Source organism: Oncorhynchus clarkii, chromosome 31, assembly GCF_045791955.1.
Source record: "Oncorhynchus clarkii lewisi isolate Uvic-CL-2024 chromosome 31, UVic_Ocla_1.0, whole genome shotgun sequence".
Taxonomy (NCBI): domain Eukaryota; kingdom Metazoa; phylum Chordata; class Actinopteri; order Salmoniformes; family Salmonidae; genus Oncorhynchus; species Oncorhynchus clarkii.
The window spans coordinates 35,638,044-35,663,635 of NC_092177.1; the positions used below are offsets into that span (position 1 = coordinate 35,638,044).

At 41.9% G+C, this 25,592-nt stretch overlaps 1 pseudogene; it reads right to left on the bottom strand.

The window, feature by feature from the left end:
* Window positions 1–24,373, bottom strand: part of LOC139390562 (E3 ubiquitin-protein ligase RNF130-like) — a 77,812-nt pseudogene extending 53,439 nt beyond the window's left edge.
* Between the last annotated feature and the right edge of the window lie 1,219 nt (window positions 24,374–25,592).

Below are 25,592 nucleotides of genomic sequence, written 5' to 3' on the forward strand. Positions count from 1 at the left end.
TTATTCAGCCCCCTTAAGTTAATACTTTGTAGCGCCACCTTTTGCTGCGATTACAGCTGTAAGTCGCTTGGGGTATGTCTCTATCAGTTTTGCACATCGAGAGACTGACATTTTTTCCCATTCCTCCTTGCAAAACAGCTCGAGCTCAGTGAGGTTGGATGGAGAGCATTTGTGAACAGCAGTTGTCAGTTCTTTCCACAGATTCTCGATTGGATTCAGGTCTGGACTTTGACTTGGCCATTCTAACACCTGGATATGTTTATTTTTGAACCATTCCATTGTAGATTTTGCTTTATGTTTTGGATCATTGTCTTGTTGGAAGACAAATCTCCGTCCCAGTCTCAGGTCTTTTGCAGACTCCATCAGGTTTTCTTCCAGAATGGTCCTGTATTTGGCTCCATCCATCTTCCCATCAATTTTAACCATCTTCCCTGTCCCTGCTGAAGAAAAGCAGGCCCAAACCATGATGCTGCCACCACCATGTTTGACAGTGGGGATGGTGTGTTCAGCTGTGTTGCTTTTACGCCAAACATAACGTTTTGCATTGTTGCCAAAAAGTTCAATTTTGGTTTCATCTGACCAGAGCACCTTCTTCCACATGTTTGGTGTGTCTCCCAGGTGGCTTGTGGCAAACTTTATATGACACTTTTTATGGATATCTTTAAGAAATGGCTTTCTTCTTGCCACTCTTCCATAAAGGCCAGATTTGTGCAATATACAACTGATTGTTGTCCTATGGACAGAGTCTCCCACCTCAGCTGTAGATCTCTGCAGTTCATCCAGAGTGATCATGGGCCTCTTGGCTGCATCTCTGATCAGTCTTCTCCTTGTATGAGCTGAAAGTTTAGAGGGACGGCCAGGTCTTGGTAGATTTGCAGTGGTCTGATACTCCTTCCATTTCAATATTATCGCTTGCACAGTGCTCCTTGGGATGTTTAAAGCTTGGGAAATATTTTTGTATCCAAATCCGGCTTTAAACTTCTTCACAACAGTATCTCGGACCTGCCTGGTGTGTTCCTTGTTCTTCATGATGCTCTCTGCGCTTCTAACGGACCTTTGAGACTATCACAGTGCAGGTGCATTTATACGGAGACTTGATTATACACAGGTGGATTGTATTTATCATCATTAGTCATTTAGGTCAACATTGGATCATTCAGAGATCCTCACTGAACTTCTGGAGAGAGTTTGCTGCACTAAAAGTAAAGGGGCTGAATAATTTTGCACGCCCAATTTTTCAGTTTTTGATTTGTTAAAAAAGTTTGAAATATCCAATAAATGTCGTTCCACTTCATGATTGTGTCCCACTTGTTGTTGATTCTTCACAAAAAAATACAGTTTTATATCTTTATGTTTGAAGCCTGAAATGTGGCAAAAGGTCGCAAAGTTCAAGGGGGCCGAATACTTTCGCAAGGCACTGTACATATACTGTACAATTGTTCAATTACAAGCTTAATTGGTTTAGCCACAGAAAAAGGCAGGAACCTTCCCGCTAGCCATGACTGGATGAGATAATGGATGGGCTGAACATGCTGAGAGATTAGTTTGGATTGGTCTGCCATGTAGCATGCTCCTGTCTATAACGTGAGCTGCTCAGTATACATAGGCAATCCTTGCTACCGCAGCATTTTTTAAAGATATAACATTAGCCATGGAGAACTGCTAAAGTGTTGCTACTGCTCTCAACATTGCTGCCCAGAATTTACCAGACGTTATCTGTAAGGGGTGCGTACTGGCGGCAGAGAAGTCAGACGCAGGAGAGCAAAAACTGTGTTTCCAAACAGCGCAGATTAATAACAAAAAATAAACAACGGAAAACAGAACAATCAAATAATGGGTACATAACCCGACGCACACCAGGACAGACGTGCACAAGCACTTACAATAAACAATCACAGAGAAGGACATGAGGGGGAACAGAGGGTTAAATACACAACATGTAATTGATGGGATTGGAACCAGGTGTGATGGAAGACAAGACAAAACCAAAGGAAAATGAAAAGAGGATCAGCGATGGCTAGAAGGTAGATCGCCGAACGCCGCCCGAACAAGGAGAGGGACAAACTTCGGCGGAAGTCGTGACACTATCGACAAAGATCAGTGGGAAAAAGTTGTTGGACAACTTTCTGTACACGGTCAGTGTGAACTGGAGTGACTTGACACAATGCGGGCCAAACAAAATGTATGCCACGAAATGTTAATCCATGTATATGGGTCAGAGTCTAGCTACATTTCTAATTTTGTCAGAAAGTCGTTTTCATTGCAAGTTTGCTGGCTCGCTAGATAACTTTACGTGTATGATCTGTGTAGTAGTATTATTTGTTTCTCATAATCTACAACGCGATTTGCATTGTTAGATATAGCCTAATGTTAGCTAGCTAGCTAACATTGAACATAGATGCTTAGCTTTAGCTACCTCCAGATTCATACTACAGCATCTCATGCGTGGTGGCTAGCTATGACAATCCGTTTGTGTTGCTAGTAGTATGGGTTGGGATTATGGCTCAATGTTTAGCTACCTACATGTCTAAACAAAATACTCCACTTTGTCAGGTGATTACATGACCCATCACGTTAGCCAGGTGTGTCTGGGGGTGATTACGGCCATCTATTGTACTTCATGAACATGTCTAGACGGTAGTGACCCATCCACTTAGCTAGTTGTGGCTGTGGGGTGGTTACAGCATTTCTTTCACATTACCCATCAATTTAGACAAGTGTGTCAGGGGTGTGCCGACATGGCCATACTCGTAATTGTATCCGTAAATTGACAGTTGATAGTTGGATCGGAAAAAAAGATAGTATTTGAATATGTCTAAATAGATGTTGGCAAAATATCTCCCTGCACATTATCACTGCAAAAAATCTGAGGATTAGTAGCAGCGTGCGGAAGGGTGGGTGTGTCTGTGTGTCTCCTCAATTTGCAGAGGGCAGCCAAGTTTGCTGTCACTCAGTCAGAATGGGCATTAACATTTCATATGTTTTCCCTACCCTTGCCCCACTTGTTAGATATTATGCACATTGATAGCAAACGTCCTCGCCATGTGATGTATCATAGTAGCAGGCAGCAGCAATCTAAACGATCAGACCGAAAACATGCAAGGAAAAGTGATCGGGAGAAATTATGAAGCGAGTGGACAGGGAAATAGAGCTTCACTCTTTCCAATCAGAGCAGCAGGATCAACGCAAGGCCCAACCTTCTCTTTACAGACAGGCAAACTAGCCAGTTTAGTTATTTAGACCACACACACAGACACGACTGACTCAAAGACAGTACAGTATGGTTTAGAAATTGTGACTGAAACATGAGAAACATGCTTGCTGGAATAATATTTTTTTTTATCTAGACACTTTCTATTTCTGATATTGCTACTATGCAAATATGCAAGTAACCATTTCACCGTACCATTTACACCTTCTGTATCCTGTGCATGTGACAAATACTTTTAATTGATATAGTGTGTGTTTACCAGAGATGGTAATGTGAAGAACAACATGACCTGCACCAAAGTCAGACTAAGACATAGGCAAAGGACTAGATAAAGTGTATTTTTACCTGGAATTTTTCATTTCACTTGACCACTTTTAGTCTTGAAATCTTTGGTCGTTTGACACGACTCACTCTGTTTAGCACATGGCCTCACATGTGAATCCTTAAAAAGATGGGCGGGCTAAGGGTTAAAGGTTCACCCATCTTGAACGTTATATTGTTTTTGTGCAACTCTGCGTGATGTTCTATTGATTTCCTGGGTCATTTCATGTGTATCTGAGTTATTGATGTTCAAGCAGGCAGAAATCCGTCTGGTATGACGTAGCACTCTGATAGAATTGCTCTCACTACACACTGGAAGTTAATAGGAATACGACTTTTAGATTGCGGGCAACTGTCTATCACACATGTCAGATTTAATTTCTGGCCGATGTCATAACTCGGTAGGATGTCTTCTCTCGAATGAGCCATTGATCAAATGTTTTTGATATTCCTACCTCGAGAAATGTTTGTCTGCCAGTTCAGTCCAGGGTGCATGGTTCTGTTGCTAGAAATATTATTCGAAAGGAGATAGAAATCATATTACGCCCCGTCCATGCTGCATCACGCAGTTGCTAAGCTAATCGCCACGCAATCCCTTCTCAAAGTCAGTGTATATGTCGAGAAACAGACACATTTTCCTCAGCTATACGATATTCCAAAGATATACGATATTAGAGATAGCAAGTTAATTATCTCACATCTCAGAAAATATTTGTAATGTTGTACTTCTTGTTGACGAAATTCCTGCTAATGTTGGTTTTGGAGCTAGCGCTTAATAGACTTCCATTAACCCCTTGAAAGAGAGCGCTCCTTGTCCTAGAATCGCCCAGAATGCACCATGTGGCCCATTGACGTAGCATGGGCAACGTTACCCATCTCCTCAAAAGTACACTGCTCACAAAAATAAAGGAAACACTAAAATAACACATCCTAGATCTGAATTAATGAAATATTCTTATTAAATACTTTTTTCTTTACATAGTTGAATGTGCTGACAACAAAATCACACAACAATTCTCAATGGAAATGTATCAACACATGGAAGTCTGGATTTGGAGTCACACTCAAAATTAAAGTGGAAAACCACACTACAGGCTGATCCAACTTTGATGTAATGTCCTTAAAACAAGTCAAAATGAGGTTCAGTAGTGTGTGTGGCCTCCACGTGCCTGTATGACCTCCCTACAACGCCTGGGCATGCTCCTGATGAGGTGGCGGATGGTCTCCTGAGGGATCTCCTACCAGACCTGGACTAAAGCATCCGCCAACTCCTGGATGATGTCCCAGATGTGCTCAATTGGATTCAGGTCTGGGGAACGGGCGGGCCAGTCCATAGCATCAATGCCTTCCTCTTGCAGGAACTGCTGACACACTCCAGCCACCTGAGGTCTAGCATTGTTTTGCATTAGGATGAACCCAGGGCCAACAGCACCAGCATATGGTCTCACAAGGGGTCTGAGGATCTCATCTCGGTACCTAATGGCATTTAGGCTACCTCTGGCGAGCACATGGAGGGCTGTGCGGCCACCCAAAGAAACGCCACCTCACACCATGACTGACCCACCGCCAAACCGGTCATGCTGGAGGATGTTGCAGGCAGCAGAACGTTCTCCACGGCGTCTCCAGACTCTGTCACGTCTGTCACATGTGCTCAGTGTGAACCTGCTTTCATCTGTGAAGAGCACAGGGCGCCAGTGGCGAATTTGCCAATCTTGGTGTTCTCTGGCAAATGCCAAACGTCCTGCACAGTGTTGGGCTGTAAGCACAACCCCCACCTGTGGACGTCGGGCCCTCATACCACCCTCATGGAGTCTGTTTCTGACTGTTTGAGCAGACACATGCACATTTGTGGCCTGCTGGAGGTCATTTTGCAGAGCTCTGGCTGTGCTCCTCCTGCTCCTCCTTGCACAAAGACGGAGGTAGCGATCCTGCTGCTGGGTTGTTGTCCTCCTACGGCCTCCTCCACTTCTCCTGATGTACTGGCCTGTCTCCTGGTAGCGCCTCCATGCTCTGGACACTACGCTGACAGACACAGCAAACCTTCTAGCCACAGCTCGCATTGATTTGCCATCCTGGATGAGCTGCACTACCTGAGCCACTTGTGTGGGTTGTAGACTCTGTCTCATGCTACCACTAGAGTGAAAGCACCGCCAGCATTCAAAAGGGAGCAAAACATCAGCCAGGAAGCATAGGAACTGAGAAGTGGTCTGTGGTCCCCACCTGCAGAACCACTCCTTTATTGGGGGTGTCTTGCTAATTGCCTATAATTTCCACCTGTTGTCTATTCCATTTGCACAACAGCATGTGAAATGTATTGTCAATCAGTGTTGCTTCCTAAGTGGACAGTTTGATTTCACAGAAGTGTGATTGACTTGGAGTTACATTGTGTTGTTTAAGTGTTCCCTTTATTTTTTTGAGCAGTGTATATCTGCCGTTGCGAATGTCAGACACGACTCTGTGGCACATTGATCTGCAGGTTGAACATGGTGAGATTGTAGATTCCTAAATTGATAATGCAGATTTTTTTTTTGCCGATTCTACAGCTATCTAGCTACTTTACATGCTGATATTGTCTTTGGTATTATTTTGTGTAGCTACATTTGCATTCTGGATTTTGTAGTTGACTTGAGCGGCAACAGATTTCCACAACGATTTTCCAAGCTACCAACCTTATTATAATAGCAAAATGAAACATTTGTTCACAAGAAATTGTATTCTCACATATTAGTATTATTTAACACTGTAAATTAAAGGAATGAGTGGTTTTGAGTGGATGTTTCCTTTAAGATGGTGTGAACGATGCTCAATAGGAGTTGACAAATAAGAGCTCTCCAGTAGCTGTACCAAAAACATTCAAGGGCCATTTTCTCAAAAGTGGAGTTACAAGTTAATCAGCTTTCAAAGCAGAATTACTTTCCCCATTGTTCCCCAACTGCAGTGTATGACATACAATTTAGTAGCTCTGAGTCTCTACCTTTATCCAATCTTTTTTATTTTTTTATTTTATTTTTTTAAATCGGGCTCCGAATCAAGGCAGTGGGTAACATTTCCGCTTGAAATAATGAAGTAACCTCTATTCTTTTCACCTGAGGTAAGTTTATATAAAATACGTTTACCGACATCTGAACTGATAAGCCAATTGACAAATAGAAATTCAACCAATGGAGGCATGGCCTAGTTCTCAGGCTTAAAAACCCTACATGTATGCATGGTGGAACCGTCAGAGCATTTGCAGTAGCTCTTATAGCAAAGGCCCTTGAAAACAAATTAGGCTGTGACTTTTTCCACATTCTGTTGTGTTGTGTTAAATTGAGATTTTGTGTCATTGGCCTACACACGATACCACATAATGTCAAAGTGGAATTATGTTTATTTTTTAATTAATAAAAAATCAAAAGCTGAAATGTCTTAAGTCAGTAAGTATTCAACCCCTTTGTTATGGCAAATTTGCTTAATATGTCACATAATAAGTTGCATGGACTGTGCAATAATAGTGTTTAATAGTGTTTAACAACAAAGCGTTATGTTTGGGCCAAATCCAACACATCACTGAGTACCACGCTTCATATTTTCAATGGCGATGGCTGCATCATGTTATGGTATGCTAGACTAGGGAGTTTAATCAACAACAACAACAAAATTACAGAATACGCAAAATCCTAGAGGAAAATATTGCTCAGTCTGCTTTCCAACAGACACTGGGAGACATTCACCTTCCAGCAGAACAATAACCTGAAACACAAGGCCAAATATACACTGGAATAGCTTACCAAGACGATATTGAATGTTCCTGAGTGGCCTAGTTACAGTTGTCTTAAAAATGGCCTGGAAATCTATGGCAAGACTTGAAAATGGCTGTCGAGCAATGATCAACAACCAACTTGACAGAGCTTGAAGAATTTTGTGCACAAAGAAGAATAATGTGCAACTATTGTACAAGGAAGGTGTACAAAGCTCTTACAGACTTACCCAGAAAGACTCACCTGGAATCGCTGCCAAAAGGTGATTCTAACGTGTATTGACTCAGGGAGTGAATACTTATGTAAATTCGATTTCTGTATTTAATTTGCAATAAATGTGCAAACAGTTCTAAAAACATTTTCACTTCGTCATTATGGGCTATTGTGTGTCGGTGGGTGAGAAAACACATGAAACATTTGTTAATTCAGGCTGTAACACAATGAAATGTGGAACAAGTCAACTACTTTCTGTCGGCACATGTCACCACAATGACGATTCTGAAGTTCGCAACAGGGTCATTTTCACTCCTACTAATTTCTGAGAGTTACGGTGCAATTCAGAACTATGTTTTTTTTTTTGCCCCCAAGGACAGCACTCGTCATCCACGGACGGGCCTTGTACAGAAAATAAGACATCTCGTGGTGCACTTCAATTTGACACTGCCCATATGTATTTCTGCAGAGCCTTCTTGGGTGATATATTCCATTGGAAGAAGACCGATGCAATGCTTTGCTGTTAAGCTGAGTTACTTGCTAGCCACTGATAGTGTCTTCATAATAGAGTGTGTGGGGTGACTCAGAGCAATGTTGCACTATGCAGCGAGAGAACACGAACAGAAAGTGTGAATCTGCGACAAGACCCACAAGACAGTAAACCAGCTTCTGGTATTGTGGTGAGAATAGACAACGCTTTGCACACGGATCTTGTGTATCTCCTGTTGCACAAGGCTTTAAATGGCACATGTCAAATGTGGGATGTTGTGAAAGGCATTGGTATTAAACTGAGACATACAGTACTTTTGCAAAATGCAAGACTTGTTCAACATTTTCTGTGTGACCTAAATATTTATGTTTTCTGGGTGACCTAAATATTGACTGGATTTCATCAAGCTGCCCACTCAAGAAAAAGCTTAAAATTGTAACCATTGCCTGCAGCCTGGTTCAGGTTATTAGTCAACCTACCAGGTTATTAGAAAACTTAGACAACAACAAATTCTGAACATACACATCCATGCATAACTGACCAAACGTAGAAAGACAAGCATTGTAATGTTGATTTCCATAAAGTGAGTGTGGAAGAGGTGAAACAATTATTTTTGTCTATCAACTATGGCAAGCCACCTTGGTCTGACAACTTGGATGGAAAATTACTGAGGATGACAGTGGACGATATTGCCTCTCCTATTTACCGTCTCTTCAATATAAGCCAATTGGATAGTGTGTGCCCTGAAGCCTAGAGGGAAACAAAAGTTATTCCGCTACCTGAGAATAGCAAAGAACTCTTTAGTGGCTCAAACAGCCGACCAATCAGCCTGTTACCAACCCTTAGTAAACTTTTGAAAAAAACTTGTGTTTGACCAGGTACAATGCTATTTGCTACAGTAAACAAATTAAGCACGCTTATAGGGAAGGGCACTTAGCATGTATGGCACTACACAAATTAATGATGATTGGCTGAAAGAAATTGATAATATAAAGATTGTTGGGAGCTGTTTAGTTAGACTTCAGTGCAGCTTTTGACATTATTGACCATAATCGGCTGCTGGAAAAACATATGTGTTGTGGCTTTATATCCCTTGCAGTCATGTGGTCAGGTGCCACAAAGAGGGATTTAGGAAAATTACAATTGGCCCAGAACAGGTCAGCACGGCTGGCCCTTAAATGTACATGGAGAGCTAACATGAATAATATGCATGTCAACCTCTACTGGCTCAAAGCAGTGGAAAGACTGCTGAGTTTACAAGTACTGATGAAGTCAAAAAAAGAAACGTCCTGTCACTGTCAACTGCGTTTAATTTCAGCAAACTTAACATGTGTAAATATTTGTATGAACATAACAAGATTCAACAACTGAGACATAAACTGAACAAGTTCCACAGACATGTGACTAACAGAAATAGAATAATGTGTCCCTGAACAAAGGGGGGGGGGGGGGGGGGTCAAAATCAAAAGTAACAGTCTGTATCTGGTGTGGCCACCAGCTGCATTAAGTACTGCAGTGCATATCCTTCTCATAGACTGCACCAGATCTGCCAGTTCTTGCTGTGAGATGTTACCCCACTCTTCCACCAAGGCAAGTTCCTGGACATTTCTGGGGGGAATCCGATCACCATCCTTTCAAACAGGTCCCAGACGTGCTCAATGGGATTATGATCCGGGCTCTTTGCTGGCCATGGCAGAACACTGACATTCCTGTTTTGCAGGAAATCTAGCACAGAACGAGCAGTATGGCTGGTGGCATTGGCATGCTGGAGGGTCATGTCAGGATGAGCCTGCAGGAAGGGTACCAGGGAAGGAGGATGCCTTCCCTGCAGCGCACAGAAGTGAGATTGCCTGCAGACCGCCCCAGACCATGACGGACCCTCCACCTCCAAAATCGATCCCGCTCCAGAGTACAGGCCTCGGTGTAACGCTCATTCCTTCAACAATAAACGCGAATCCGATATCACCCCTGGTGAAACAATATCGCGACTTTGCCAGTTCTGTCTGCTTCAGCGACGGTGGGTTTGTGTCCATAGGCGACGTGTTGTTACACGTGGTCGGCCACTGCGAGGACGATCAGCTGTCCCTCCCGTCTTCCTATTGCGCTGTCTTAGGCGTCTCACAGTACGGACATTGCAATGTATTGCCCTGGCCACATCTGCAGTCCTCATGCCTCCTTGCAGCATACCTAAGGCACATTCATGCAGATGTGCAGGTACCCTGGGCATCTTTCTTTTGGTCTTTTTCAGTCAGTAGAAAGGCCTCTTTAGTGTCCTAACTTTTCTTAACTGTGATCTTAATGGCCTACCCTCTGTAAGCTGTTAGTGTCTTAACAATCGTTCCACAGGTGCATGTTCATTAATTGTTTATGGTTTATTGAACAAGCATGGGAAACAGTGTTTAAACCCTTTACAATGAAGATCTGTGAAGTTATTTAGATTTTATGAATTATCTTTGAAAGACAGGGTCCTGAAAAAGAGCTGTTTATTTTTTTGCTGAGTTTATTTGTGAGAGGTATTGACATGTTGAATGCACCGAGCTATCTGTTTAAACTACTAGCACACAGCTCGAATACCCATGCCTACCACACAAGACCTGCAACCAGAGGTCTCTTCACAGACCCCCAGAACTATGGGAGGCGCACAGTACTACATAGAGCCATGACATGGAAATCTATTTTAACTAATGCAAGAAGTAAAATCTGATGTAAAAAAAAAAACATTTGACTTGGGCAGTACACCGGAAATAGCCATGGGATTGTTTTTCAAAATCGTCAATATCGTTGCAACTATTTCTTTTAAGTTTTTCTATACATTTTCATATTTGTAGCTATTTTTTAAGTGAATAACTGCAGTCAAAGTTAGGAGATGAAACAGATTGTGTTCTTTATTTCAGCGGTCACATTATTTTACATTATGAAGACAGAATAGCTGAGCCAGTCACGTGTTTGTTTGTAAATAGCACAACAGGAGAAAGCGGGAGCAGGCGAGTCCAGCTGTGTATTGACAGGGGTTGCGGTTTATATTGAAAGTCAACAGTGTTTTTTTTTGCTTCAATAGAGTGATCAGGGACATGCAACTATCGTTTTCCTTCACAGAATATACATTTGTGCAACACATTCGGCAGAAAATAACTTAATTTCCATCCGATGACAGAAGTGCAACGCTATTCGGCTGGGAGTTACAAGTAAATGAGCTTACAACGAGAAAGCAAGGTCCTTTTAGTAGTGGCCTGAGGGCACACAATGTGTGGTAAAATCTATTGTGAAATGTATTGTAATGTATTTAAAATTGTATAACTGGCTTAATTATGCTGGAACCCAGGAAGAGTAGCTGCTACTGCTAATAATAAATACAAATACAATCAGCCTTCAAAAATTATTCAACACTCCTAAACTTTTTCCAAATTTTGCTGTGTTACATCCTGAATTGAAAAATTATTAAATTGAGATGTTGTGTCACCGGCCTACACACAATACCCCATAATGTCAAAGTGAAATTATGTTTTTAGAAATTAAAATTAAAAGCTGAAATGTATTTCGCCAATAAGTATTCAACCCCTTTGTTATGGCAAGCCTAAACAAGTTTAGGAGTAAACATGTGCTTAACAAGTTACATAATAAGTTGCATGGACTCACTCCGTGTACAATATTTAACATGATTTTTGAATGACTACCTCACCTCTGTACCCCACACATACAGATAATTGTAAGGTCCCTCAGTCGAGCAGTGAATATCAAACACAAAGAAGGAGGCATTGAATATCCCGTTGAGCATTGTGAAGTTATTTATTACAATTTGGACGGTGTATCAATGCACCCAGTCACTACAAAATACAGGTGTCCTTCCTAACTCAGCTGTCGAAGAGGAAGGAAACCGCTTAGGGATTTTATCATGAAGCCAAAGGTGACTTTAATACAGTTACCAAGTTTATTGGCTGTGATCGGAGAAAACGGAGGAACAATGTATTTACTTCACAATAATAACCTAAATGACAGAGTGAAAATTAGGAAGGCTGGACTGAATGCAAATATTCCAAAACATGCATCCTGTTTGCAATAAGGCAAAAAAAATTGACAAATATATCGATTTCTTTTAACAATGCTAGAATTTTTCTTCCACTGTGACATTATATTATTTTGTGTAGATCGTAGACAAAAATGACAAATCCATTTTAATCCCACTTTGTAACAACAAAATGTGGAAGAAGTCAAGGGGTGTGAATACTTTCCGAATGGCACTGTATATTTACCAGATTAGTTTTCAACCAAGAAAGCTCTCAGAACATGGCTAGTGCTATTTATTAAAGCTACAGTTTTAACTTCACAGTTCCAGTAAACCACTTGTCTGTGGGACTCTTCCAGTTCCACACTCCCCGAGGATTGCTCTCCCTCAAAGCTCAGACTTCTGTTTAATGAATGAGTTAGCGTAATGGTGGTGGGGAGCAGGATAACCATTAGAATCACATAACCTCGCCTGACTCACTCGGCTTAGTGGGCTCGGCTCACATAGGTGACAGAGAGCCAGCAGGACCACTGTGAGGTAACAGGAACACCAACGTCACAGCTGAACCCTCTTAACGTCAAGGTCAAGGTTATTATAACCTACATATTACTGCTAATAATCTAATATTCAGAATAACTGCTAAAAAAAATTATATAAAATAATTCTGCCGATATTTACACGTCTACTTTATAAGTGTGTGAGTGAGGAGGAAAACTCATCCAATTTTGCCATGAATGTCAATCCCTTGGGCATCATACTGTATAAGTAACAACACACTGTACAAAAGTCATGATCAAATAACAAAGGCAAACTAAATTTGAGTGACATCTTCCCCAAACCTGCTCCGTTTCCTTCCAGAGGCAACCAATTGGGGTATATTCTATATCCCAACATGGCCAATGTACAGTGAAACTCCAGAGAGATGATGACAGTGTAGGCTGCTGCCCTTTGTTCTAACATTCATCTCGTCTGTGGTTAGGCTGGTGCGTCCAAGGCAATTTAACGGCACATTTTCTCCTTAATGCTGCGGATGGAGCGCTCTGTTCGACCCACCAACCTCCAACCAATCAAAATGGCTCATCCGTCATCATCACTGAAGGCTTAGGAGACTGCTCTCTCTCTGTCTGCTTCAGAGCTGCCGCCCCCCTCCCCTCCTCCTCACATTCACAGAGCCACAGCTAGCAGCCCGCAGATACTGTGGCAGCACACAATGGAAATAATACACTGCAGTCTAATAGCAGAACACCGGATGGAACTCCACTACCAAGGCTTTCATTAGTCACCACTGACTAAGGGCGTTTTCACACATAGTTCTGAGCTATAGTTTGAAACAGTGTTTGATTATTAGTTACATAGAATTATTTTCTAATTTGGTCCGGTTGGTTTCACATTGCCAAATGTCAAACAAACTGAAATGCCTAAACAATACCACGCGTTCATGCAAGCCATTTGTTTATTGGAGAAAAATGCTCACATTTAATCATCTATGATTAGCAAGAAGCATACCTTGTGTCCAAAAACATCATTTTACTTTCGCTTTGGTCTTCAAAAAACATGCGGGAAGAATAGCCAATCTAACTGCGAAGTGAATAGTCTATATTCAGTAGCCTATATCCCTGGTATAGCCCCCGTCTCCCCTAATCTTACTACTGCTCTTCCCTGCAGTCCCTAGGAGGGGTGCATCACTTGAGTGAGTTGAGTCACAGACGTGATCTTCCTGTCCGGTTTGCGTCTGTTCGGTGGAGAAGATCTTTGTGGGCCATTCTCAGCCTTGTCTCAGGGTAGTAAGTTGGTGGTCTGTTGATATCCCTTTAGTGGTGTTGGAGCTGTGCTTTGGCAAAATGGGTGTGATTATATCCTGCCTGGTTGGCCCTGTTCGGGGGTATCGTCGGACGAGGCCACAGTGTCCCCCGACACACCCGTCTCAGTCTCCAGTATCTATGCTGCAATAGTCTTTGTGCCGGGGGGCTAGGGTCAGTCTGTTATATCTGGTGTAATTCTCCTGTCTTATCTGGTGTCCTGTGTGAATTTAAGTATGCTCCCTCTAATTCTCTCTCTCTCTCCCAGAGGATCTGAGCCCTTGGATCATGCCTCAGGACTACCTGGCCTGATGACTCCTGGCTGTCCCCAGTCCGCCTGGTCGTGCTGCTGCTCCAGTTTCAACTGTTCTGCCTACGGCTAGGGAACTGTGACCTGTTCACCGGACCTGCTGTTTTCGTCTCTCTACCTCTGAATGCTAGGCTATGAAAAGCCAACTGACCTGAGGTACTGACCTGTTGCACCCTCTACAACCACTGTGATTATTATTTGACCCTGCTGGTCATCTATGAACATCTTGAACAACAATCTGGCCTTAAATGGCCATGTACTCTTATAATCTCCACTTGGCACAACCAGAAGAGGACTGGCCACCCCTCCAAAGCCTGGTTCCTCTCTAGGTTTCTTCCTAGGTTCCTGCTTTTCTATGGAGTTTTTCCTAGCCACCGTGCTTCTACATCTGCATTGCTTGCTTGTTGGGGTTTATGCTGTGTTTCTGTATAGCACTTTGTGACATCTGCTGATGTAAAAAGGGCTTTATAAATACATTTGATTGATTGATTAATCTGATGAGGTTATAAAAGCACTGCTACTCACAGAATGTTTCAGAGATATTAAGCCATCGTCCTGCATGCATTTTTATCAAATGCTGTACGCCTCTGGTTCTTTTCCGGTGTTTGGTCCGGACTGCGTTCTCACCTGGAGCGAACTGCATCATGGTACTAATAGAATCGGACCAGGACCACCCTTTTTTGAGCAAACCACAGTGCGTTGTTTAGTGCACTCCCTAGTGCAGATAGAGTGTTCACACCAGTCCAAACGAACCAAACTAAGGAGGAACACGTGCCAGAGTTTGGAAAAAACGATCCAAACCAATTTGGTGTGAAATTAAATTATCTGTTTTTCCTATTTGTCCTGCATACATTTCCTATCCTGCGTGTGTGGTATTACAATGTTACAGCCCACATAATTGTTTTGTGTTAATTGTGCGATACAGAAAATAAAGGAGATACTGAGCAGGTTCACAAGGCATACAGTATTAAGGCATCCCCCCAGAGTGAAAGGTTACAACAAGATCCATATCTGCTCATATTCTCATCAGATTGTCCAAGAAACCTCCATGGTAACTAGCTAGCTAGCTGGCTTGTAATCCAAGAAGCGTAGTAACTGTAACTTTACGCTAGTTAGATCATTTCTGGGATTAATATAGAATTGGCTGGTGATGTCATTGAGATCAAGAAATACAATTAAACGGTCCTCAATATTCAGATGAGTTTCAATGGAAGATAACAATATAATTAAAATGTTGCCACTGCTGCTCAAAATAAAAATCATAGGGGGAAAAAAACTCTACATTTGATATAGCCACAGGAAGCAGTTTGGGGGTAAGGGTGCTGCAATTTTGGTGGATGCAACAAAATAAGTTTACCATAATTTTTAACTTGCGTCTGAAAATGATCTGTACAAAACAGTTAACCTGTTTTGTGAAATAAAAAAAGACTTGCTTGATATTTATTCCAGTATCTTGAAATATCTTGCAAATGTAACTTATTTCTATGTGATTAATGAATTGACAATTTCAGTTATTTTCCATTTTAGTAGACACTCTTATCCAGAGCAACTTACTTAGTATGAAAATGTATGCACTCACTTTTTTTAAAAAACTGGTCCCCCGTGGGAATCGAACCCACAACCCTAACATTGCAAGCACCATGCTCTACCAACTGAGCCCCATCATCACAGCACCAAACCACTTGATGTCTCAATGTACTCAATTACTGTATTATGCACTGTTTCTCTTCATGGTGATGGAAAGTCTACAGGTATAAACCTAGATGACCAGCCTATGTGCAATACAGTAATGTACATTAAGTGGTTTGTAAGGATGGTAAAGTAATACTGCACAAAAAGTGGTTGTTTTCCATGTTATTTGATCAAAATGTGGATGTTTTGTGTCTGCCCAGAACTTTTTGATGTAAATGTTTGTGGACATGGTTTTGTTCTTTCTAGATTCCATTAGAAGGACAATTGCAGAGAAAGGGACAGGGCAACAACTCTTACAATTCCAACTATTAAATCCTGAAAGACACTGTTCTTAATTATACAACTACCTTTTTGCCAAAGCGGAGATGCTTAAAAAATGTTTTTTGCCTGCGCTACAGACGTCTATATTGGCCCGCTAATACTCGTAAAGACCCAGTGCACTACTTTTGAGAATTTTTTTTTTTTTTTTTCAGATTTTTCAGGGGGTACAGCAGCAACCTCAGTATCCCTACTCCCTACCTACTGCAAGCCAATATTTCTTCCCAGTAGCGAGGGAGTGTTGGTCATCCATGGCCTGGGGTGAGGCTAATTAGCCTACATCCCCAACGAGCCATGCCATGCTAGGGTCATTTATCGCCATGTGGGCTCACTCGAGCTTCCCAAATCACCTGGCTCGGCAACTACGCAACGGCACAACAGGGTTTCCATTGACACACGGTCTTACTGGCCAAGTACTCTATACGGACAGACTTCCATCCATCTGACAAGGCTGGTTACTCTGGCTGCTCTGGGTCTGACTTCTGATTGGGTGGTACTGTCTTGATAGCTTGTCTTGGTTTTGGAATGATTTCTCATTCCTAAACTATGATTTCTAGGCCTAAGGTGCTGGCACTGGCTGGTGAGGAGAGACTGGGCAAAGTGAATGGAGCGGAGGCGAGGAGGGGAAAGAAGAACATTTATCCGAGCGACTGCTCTTCTTTATGGCTCTAGCGAAGGCAGAGCAGCTTGGGCTTCGATCGTTTGATCTCACCACCATATGTCCTATGCCCTTGGAGACCGCCTCAGTCCTACGGTTGGGCAGCCAGAGACGCAGAGAGATAGAGATGGAAAGGCAGAATGGCCCGAGGACAAAATTCTAATGCTACATGACTCAAAACAGGAAGCGATAAATCAACAGGTTTATGTTCCAAGAGATCTGGAGGCTGTGGACTGTGTTTAGAATGGCTTTCAGAAATGTAAACTTCTCTCCTGAAGTACTACCAGTACTCACACTCTGTATAACAAATCATATTTAATTCAGGGGCTATTGAAAAGGTTATGTGAGGATGTTACAAGATAAACTTTCCATTAACATAAAAGAGAACTGAATTAAATGGATACAATCAGTTTGACACCTCACTTAACAGACCACAGACAGAGTTCAAAATCAGCAGAGCGAAGTGGGTTTGATTGAAATGTCCTAGGCACAACTAAGGGTCAAGGTTCAAAGGGTACAGACAAAGGTCAAGGCGCTCTGCGAAGAGAGTTGTTGTACTTTATAGGTGCTCTGATACCTTCTATATCTCTGCCAAGACTCCAGAGTAAACCAGTTTGATGAAGCCAAGATTTTGTTTCTGTTTCTATTAATGGCCTCCATAGAAGGGACAGCTGGCAGCCACCGCAGCAACATAGTTGCCATTTTTATGAAGTCCTTACAATATTTGGTCCTCGTGGAGAACGTGTTAGCTTTGTAATAATAGCAGTAACCAAATTTAGAACACAGTACTTTAACGAGCTCCCGAGTGTCTCAGCAGTCTAAGGAACTGCATCTCAGTGCTAGAGTCATCAGTACAGAACCTGGTTCGATCCCGGGCTGTATCATAACCAGCCGTGATTGGGAGTCCCATAGGGTGGCACACAATTGGCCCAGCGTTGTCCCGGTTAGGGGAGGGTTTGGCCGGGGTAGGCCGTTCTTGTAAAATAAGAATTTGTTCTTAACTGACTTGCCTAGTTAAATATAGTGTGTGATTGCGGCCTGCAATTCAAGGCGCCCTGCATGTGCGCATGCCTAGGGCTGATCTCTGACCTGCCACACACACCTAGCTCCATTGACTCTGCAAAATCAGGTGGATGAATTGTTGGATTGATAAGAGACAGTGGACAAAGAGGATTGTGCCTAGTGGTTAGAGTGTTCAACTAGTAACCGAAAGGTTGCAAGTTCAAATCCCCGAGCTGACAAGGTACAAATCTGTCGTTCTGCCCCTGATCAGGCAGTTAACCCACTGTTCCTAGGCCGTTAGTGAAAATAAGAATTTGTTCTTAACTGACTTGCCTACTAAAATAATGGTAAAAAATATTTAGATATTTAAATACCCTGATTTCGACCTGTCCCCAAATTAATGTCATTGGTTCAGAGTTTGTTTTGATATTTTAAACTGCGTGTCGTGATCGCGTTTGGTGTAGGGGGACAAAATACATTTATGCACGATGGCGCACGCGCGCAGCCGGTTTGGGTTCCATGTTAGTCTCATACCTACACCTCTGAGGAAAAGGCTGTATTGAAATCAAATGTCTTTCATTCCCTCAGGTATAGGAACACAAAAGTGTCAAGTGGAATGCAGGTAACTGCCAAGGTCGAAGAATTCAACAGGCATGTGACTTCCTTGAAATCGAGTGCTGGTGATAATTCCATTGAGTCAGGTTCATGTGTGGTGCTATGAAAATTGCGATGGCCTTGACTTACCCTTGACAGCAGAGTAATGCAATTCTGTGTAGGTAGGCAGTGCGAAAACCAGTTCTAGCCCAGTTAAGTAACCCCTTCAACAGAAGAACCTTACCATGACAGTAATAGCAATTCCCGTTGAGTACGGTAAATGGACATGATGTGATACCAAACATCAGAGATCTCCTAAGTAACTACGACCCAAGACATACAAACTTGTTCTTTTGTTACTTTGTTGAACATTATTCTGTGTATGTTTTTTCACCCTTCTCTTGGTCATATGCCTACTAACATGCTGTTGATGTTCCACTTTGCCTGACCCGAGTTTGGGGTTGGTGGTTTTCTGGAAGGGTTGTGGCACAGGTCACGCCACCCCACCCAGGCCGAACTGCCACCACGGTGCCATCAGCAGATGATGGTAACTAGGCCTTTGGCAGTCAACCTGAGTGACACCAAAAACAAGTCCTAGTCTAGGACTCAAGGCTAATCTACAGTGCCTTCAGAAAGTATTCATACACCGTGACTTATTCCACGTTGTTGTGTTACAGCCTGAATTCAAAATTGATTAAATATGTTTTTTTAACCACCCATCTACACACAATAACCCATAATGAAAATGTGAAAACATGTTTTTAGATTTTTTAAAAAAATGTATTGAATGTTAAATACAGAAACATCAAATGTACATAAATATTCACACCTCTTAGTCAATACATGTTACAATCACATTTGGCAGCGATTACAGCTGTGAATCTTTCTGGGTAAGTCTAAGAGCTTTGCACACCTGGATTGTACAATATTTGCACATTATTATTTTTAAATTATTCAAGCTCTGTCAAGTTGGTTGTTGGTCATTGCTTGACAGCCATTTTACAGTCTTGCCATAGATGTTCAAGCCAAACCAAGTCAAAATTGTAACTAGGCCACTCAGGAACATTCAATGTCTTCTTGGTAAGCAACTCCAGTGTATATTTGGCCTTGTGTGTCAGGTTATTGTCCAGCTGAAAGATGAATTTGTATCCCAGTGTCTTTCTGGGAGAATTTTGCCTGTGCTTAGTGCTATTCCATTTATTTGCATCCTGAAGAAAAACTCCCTAGGCCCTGGCGATGACAAGCATACCCATAATATGATGCAGCCACCACCATGCTTAACAATATGAAAGGTGGTACTCAGTGATTTGTTGTGTTGGATTTGCCCCAAGCATAACCCTTTGTATTCAGGACATAAAGCTTTTTGCAGTTTTACTTTAGTACCTTATTGCAAACAAGATGCATGTTTTGGAATATTTGTATTCTGTACAGGCTTTCTTCTTTTCACTCTGCCATTTAGGTTAGTATTGTGGAGTAACTACAATGTTGTTGATCCATCCTCAGTTCCCATATCACAGCAATTAATCTCTGTAACTGTTTTAAAGTCACCATTGGCCTCATGTTGAAATCTCTGAGTGGTTTCCTTCATCTCTGGCAACTGAGTTAGGAAGGATGCCTGTATCTTTGTAGTATTAGAAAACTTCCCTGGTCTTCGTGGTTGGATCTGTGTTTGAAATTCACTGCTCGAATGAGGGACCTTACAGATAATTGTATGTGTGGGGTACAGAGATGAGGAAGTATTCAAAAGTCAATGTTAAACACGATTATTACACACAGAGTGAGTCCATGCAACTTATTACATGACTTGTTAAGCAAACCTTTACTCCTGAACTTATTTAGGCTTGCCATAACAAAGGGGTTGAATACTTATTGACTTAAGACATCTCAGCTTTTCATTTTTAATCATTTGTAAAAAAAAATCTAAAAACAACATTATGTGGTATTAGATGTAGGCCAGTTACACAACAAAATGTGGCAAAAGTCAAGGGATTTGAATACATTCTGAAGGCACTGTACGTCAAATCAGATTTCAACCAATGAAGTTCTCTATCATACTTTTGGACACCACAAGAACAGGGGGTTTGTAACTATTTTAGGCTGCCCATACTGAAGTTTGAATATACACTTAGACGATTCAAAAGGCACCTTCTGCCCACAACAGAAATGGAAACAGTGGTATTACTTTTCTGGCCATTTCAGTTTCCATAGCAACTGTACACCTATCATGTTCTATATCAAGTAAAACCTTTACAAAAAGGGTATCATTTTGTTCTTTGTGAACAAGGAAGACAAAGAACTGTTCAGAACAAAGAACCCTTATGCCAAGAACAAAGAGAGGTAGGAAAATTGAAACTGACTGTTTGCTTGTATCCTCGCTCTTCCTTTGACAGAAGTCCAGGATATGCTGTCACTCCATGATTTTGCAGGATTTTTTTAATACATTTGCGGGCAAAAATGCCAGATTTTGCTGCGGCAATTCTGACATTTTGCATGGCAATATGCAATGATTTTGTCCAATTTGTGGCAAAAAATGCAGTGATGAGGGAAATGTGGATGTTTGGCTTGATTGAACCAGATTATGTGATAAATGTGTGATTGGTTGGAGCCCTCTTTTTGTACTGCAGTGATTGGTCAGTTTTATGCTATAATATTGCAATGATTTCACAGCTAATAGTGCGGTGAATGTTAAAATTTGCAAACCCTTGCATAATATTTGGGGATTTGTTGATTTTGCCAAAAACATTGCCATCGCAGAATCACAGAATCCTGGAGGGACTGGCTAGGTGAAGATGTTTGACCTCATTTACACTTTCTCTCAATGTCATGCTCTTTTTTGTGCATCCTGTATCCTGAACAAAGCTAGCGACCAGAGCAGAGAGACGAGGGTTCACGCCTCCGATGCCGGGAAGATGATATGGCCCCATCACCATTGGCCTATCATTGCAATACATCTCAGGGCCAGAATGATTCAGCCAAAACGTGTTTAAGTGATCCATTATGTAATGTTCTACTACAGAAGCTTAGAGACCCGGTTAATGGTTTTTTGAATGTTTGTTGGAGTAGGGAAAAAGTGGACCAAGAGTGTACTAGCACACAATGTTCATAGCTAAAGGATGAAATTACGCTCAGTAATACAGTCACACACAAAATCATTGACACATTCAAAACACACAGCCTGTGGTGAATGCACAGTGCACACCAGATGTATGTAAGGGGTGGGTGGAACATGATGTTGTGGTTGTAAATAACAAGCATGCGAAATGGCCCTCAACCCCCTTCTGAGTGTTCTTCAGATTCCTTACCAAGCCAAGCCCTCACAAGTCAGCCAGGGCCTCCTCAGAATGATTACATAAACCCTGGGGAAGGGTGTTTTGGGGACACTGCTGTTAAGTGTTCATCGAAAGCTGAGGGGAGAGATACAGGACAGCTACAGTTGCAATGTGTATTCAGCCCATCCAGTCTGTTTACAGATTAGCCTGAAGGCACTCAAACAAGGGGCTTAGGGAAATGGGGTAAATATGAGTTTACACAGCAAGGAGGTCCCGAAGTCCAATGAAAAAAAATGGTTAGGGCCTCCCAAGTGGAGCAGCATCACAGTGCTAGAGACGTCACTACAGATCTGGGTTCTATCCCAGTCTGTATCACAACTGGCCGTGATCGGGAGTCCCATAGGGCAGTGCACAATTGGCCCAGCGTCGTCCGGGTTAGGGGAGGGTTTGGCCGGGGGGTCTTTACTTGGCTTATTGCGCTCTAGCGACTACTTGTGGTGGGCTGGGCGCCTGCAGGCTGACCACATTGTCAATTGAACAGTGTTTCCTCCGACACATTGGTGCGACTGGCTTCCGGGTTAAGTGGGCGGGCGTTGAGAAACGCTGTTTGGGGGGTCATGTTTCGGAGGATTCGCGACTCGACTTTTGCCTCCTGAGCCCATTAGGGAATTGAAGCATTGAGACAAGATCGAATTTGGGGAGAAAAAGTGAGGTAAAAATACAGAAAATAGATAATAACTAACGGGTAGAATTAGAAGAGCGTCCTTTTTTCATGATTTGAAAAGTTACCAATGTTTGCAAATCCTGAAAAGGAAGTAGTGCTCGATTTTGAACAAAATATCATGTAAATGACAATGTCCAGAAAGTATGTCAGAGATTCCCTTTGATATTTTGAGAAGTGACCAGAAATCAGCTTGGCTTTGCAGAAACATGAAAATATTCCAATATGTGGCCCCATAACAGATAATGACAAGGGCCGAAAGGGGAAATGCGACTACTGAAGAAAGAAAATATAGCATCTTGGAATAACAGGAAAATATTGCCTAAACAATTGTGTATTTATTAATACAGCAACGGTTTGGTAGAAGGCCCTTCAAACTGGATCGCAAATATCCCAGTAGTTTGTTACTGTGTCATTTGGAGAGACACTGCATTTGTCTTGTTACTGTGTGCGGCGTGTGTCACCAGCAGAGCCTGGCAAATAGTTCAGATGTTTTTTATAGATACAATTGCCTGAAGAAAACCATACATTGACCCTTATTATTTCTGACAAGTGTTATCTTAGATGTTATGATAGGCAACTTTGTCTACTTCCCCAGTCAGGTGAACTCCTGGGTGCCATTTTTATGTACACCCCCACCCACCCACTCTTGATGATTACACAGAAGCAATGTCTGGAACTAGAAAATATTATGGGAACAGCTTTCACTTGCCATTTTCAAGCACAGTTTGCATGCTGGTAGTAGTATTATTGACATCTTAAGTAGCCTTCAATGCAATTCCTCAATATCATTCAAACAATTGCATTAATGGGGTAAGCTACTTAAACATCACGCATGCATTAACACCATGTATTTACCTCTGAATGCAACTATACATCACTGCTGATAAATTATATATGACCTACCTCCATGATTCGGTGCAGGTCCAATCACGATTCCTTTCGCGTCCACTTTCGGTGAATTCTGACCGTAGGTGCCATCGTCCTTGGTTAGAATTTGCTTTGGATTGCCTTTGGAGTCAAGTACGGTGGCATTGACCGTAGCAGTAACATGGTCTTCCTTGCTGATGGTTTTGTCAGCACGGATTGACAGTATACACCTGGGCAGAACGATCACCAACAAGACGACAGGGAGATAGCTGCATGGCGTTGCTGCGGTCCACCTCTTGGGCATCTTTGGAATGTCTTACTGTAACGTCCCCTTTACATCCAAGCTGTTACTCAGGGAATTGAACCACTCCAACGATTTTCCCCCAAATAAACTGACGGGGGCTCGGCGTCTTCCCTGCGGCGTCCCGTCATAAAAACATTATGTGCTCTTCACATCGTTTTCTTATTCCAATACATGTTGCCTACGCTGCCTTTGGAACGAACAAAAACCCGCACATTAGAACTGTAGAATGAAAAGCTGAAATAATAATTGAATCAAATCAAATGGCTTTAGAGAGGTGTAGGCTATATACTTAAGATGTTATGGGTTGCCTATTTGCTGTAAATGGCTTAATCTTACAACACAAGCCGTGTAACCTTTTATCGCATGACAGCCTAAGGAGTGCCCATTATTTGAAAATAATAAGCTCTATATTAAATGTCAACTATAATGCGCATTTATATCGTTCGATTATTTAGTAGGCTATCCCGAATATATCCCAAAATACAAAGCCTTGACATTAAAATGAGATACACTTCTTAATTTAGGAATATAATTATTTTCAATAGTGGCAATGTCTTTCTAAGGACAATTATTTGTTTTTACAGATGTGCATTATTGCCACAAGTGAACAGCTGTCATCGCTGCTTTTTGTTCACAATAGCGTGCCAATGATAGCGCGCTATCCTTGATCCGAGCCATTAATGTACGCATTTCGCATTAACTCGCACCTCCGAAAGCCATGATGCGCAACCTACCTTCTCCATTTCGTCGAACCAAAACGATATTGACACAAAATCTCTTGCCTTGCTTTATTAAATCGAATCCACTCTCTCGTCTTTTTCTTCTGGCTCTTCTGGTTCCACAGCGCAAGCGCGACGTGGGCACACACAAAGCTCGCGCACATAGAAGGGGGCGAGAGAGGCGGGTGTACTATCACGACAGTATACAACCGTTCGTTATCTAAAGGGTCGCCCACCTGTAACCTTAAATCAGCCTTACATCACCTGTCGACATTAATTAATACATTACAGAGCCTAGGAATACTGATATATCGTTTTGGTTCCACAGTGTCCCTCATATCCAATTGTAAGAACATATACACTCGTAGAAAAAAAGGGTTCCCGAAAGGGCCCATATGGGCACGTGCCCCCTCATATTTATCCTGTTTATATTTTTGAGTTGACTGGACCAGGCACAGAGCTTTGATCAAGCTATAGGGTATTGAGTCCTTCTTGATTAATAAATACAACGAATTTTGGGGGGTTGTTTCTCTGTGGTACTAGCCACCCACCTTCCTTTCAATATTTTTACCCAGATTTTAGCAGAGATGCAACTAATATTTTGTTTAGTTAATAAATAAATAAAATAACCACCAGTCAGGAGGATACAGATAGCTCAAGATGTGTGCTTAGATATGCAGAAAAATACTTGGTTTAAATGTAATCTGGCACCTAATTATGATGCCTGATATGTGCCTGTATTGATGATGTGTGTCATGATCCCATGTACTGTGTTATAATTTGGATGTAATATCCTAAAGTATAGTTCAGTAAAATAGAGTACAGTATAATGTACTGTATCCCCCTTTATTCTAACATTCTCTACTCTAATGAACTGAACAGTACAGTACTCTACTGAATTAAACTCTACTTACAGGGTCCATTGTCTGTCACCAATGTTAAATAAAATTATATTTGAACTTATTCTACTAATTGTCTTTGGGGTTGCTTCTCATATTTTATTTAACTAGGTAAGTCAGTTAAGAACAACTTCTTATTTAAAATGACAGCCTAGGAACAGTGGGTTAACTGCCTTGTTCGGAGGCAGAATGACAGATTTTTACCTTGTCAGCTCGGGATTCGATCTAGCAATCTTTCGGTCACCGCTAGGCTACCTGCCACCCTAATATACAGTATGGGGGAATTTGAGACAAAATTTCCAAAGGCACCAACGTACTGCAGGAAATTATTTAACAGACTTTCCAAACATGAGTCTGTTGTCGACTCACATCCTCTCTGCTTTCCTCATGTCACAATAAAAATCCCCAACATGTTATAGTTTCTTTGTGCATATATGGCGCATATGCAGGACTATTTTG